The following is a 990-nucleotide window of genomic DNA, read 5'->3' on the forward strand; positions in this document are numbered from 1 at the left end:
TATATGTATGTGTATATATTTATAAATATATTTATATATATGTATATATATAAATATATACATATATGTAGATATAAATATGTATATGTATGTGTATATATTTATAAATATATTTATATATATGTATGTGTATGCATACATATACGCATATATATGCGTATATATAAATGTATGTATGTATATGCGATCGTGTGTGTGTGTGTGTGTGTGTGGGGGCTTTGTGTTTGCGTTTGTTCTCCTCACCACTTGACAACCGGTGCTGGTTTGATTGCGTTCCCATAACCTAGCGGGTTGGCAAAAGTGCCCTATGGAATAAGTACCTTACTTCAAAAATAATAAGGACTGGGTTCGATTCATTCGATTAGATATTCGTCAAGGTAATGTCACAGCATGGCCACAGTCTGATAACTGAAACAAGTAAAATGTAAAAAGATAGATTTAAAATGAAATTCTAATGTATAACCACAATATTATCCTTTAAGTAATAATTACAGGTTACCTTACTTAATCTGTTTATTTTTTCAGGCCACAACTTCAGGAAATAATGATGAAGATTTTGTTCATCAGTATATCGGCGCTATACACCGTTATTTTTTTTTTACCGATAGTTAACGGTAAAAATATTTTATACCTAGCATGGCCTTTCTATAGCCACGTAAACCCAATGATTTCTATAGCAAACGAATTATCAAAGTATGGACACAATAACTATTTTATACTAAATATAAAACTCACTAAAACTTTCCAAAATGAACAAAACATAAATATCCTTCCAATGGACGAGATCACAGAATTTAGTAAAACCTTTTCTGACGCACAGCACAAAATAACATCAAAACGAATATATGTGATAAGAAGGATTTTGACTTTGATTCCTCTGATATGTGATAGAATTCTGAAGAATGAGAAATGGATCGAATCATTGCGAGCGGTTAATGCCAGTTTAGCTGTTATTAATGGACTATTTCCGACAAATTGTCTTACAATAAT

At 30.7% G+C, this 990-nt stretch overlaps 1 protein-coding gene across 1 annotated transcript in view; it reads left to right on the forward strand.

Annotated features, from left to right (window-relative positions):
- The window catches only part of LOC106873625 (UDP-glucuronosyltransferase 2A3), a 24,038-nt gene that overhangs the window by 15,070 nt on the left and 7,978 nt on the right, over positions 1–990 (forward strand). The window lies entirely within an intron of this gene.

This window comes from Octopus bimaculoides, chromosome 11, assembly GCF_001194135.2.
Source record: "Octopus bimaculoides isolate UCB-OBI-ISO-001 chromosome 11, ASM119413v2, whole genome shotgun sequence".
NCBI lineage: Eukaryota > Metazoa > Mollusca > Cephalopoda > Octopoda > Octopodidae > Octopus > Octopus bimaculoides.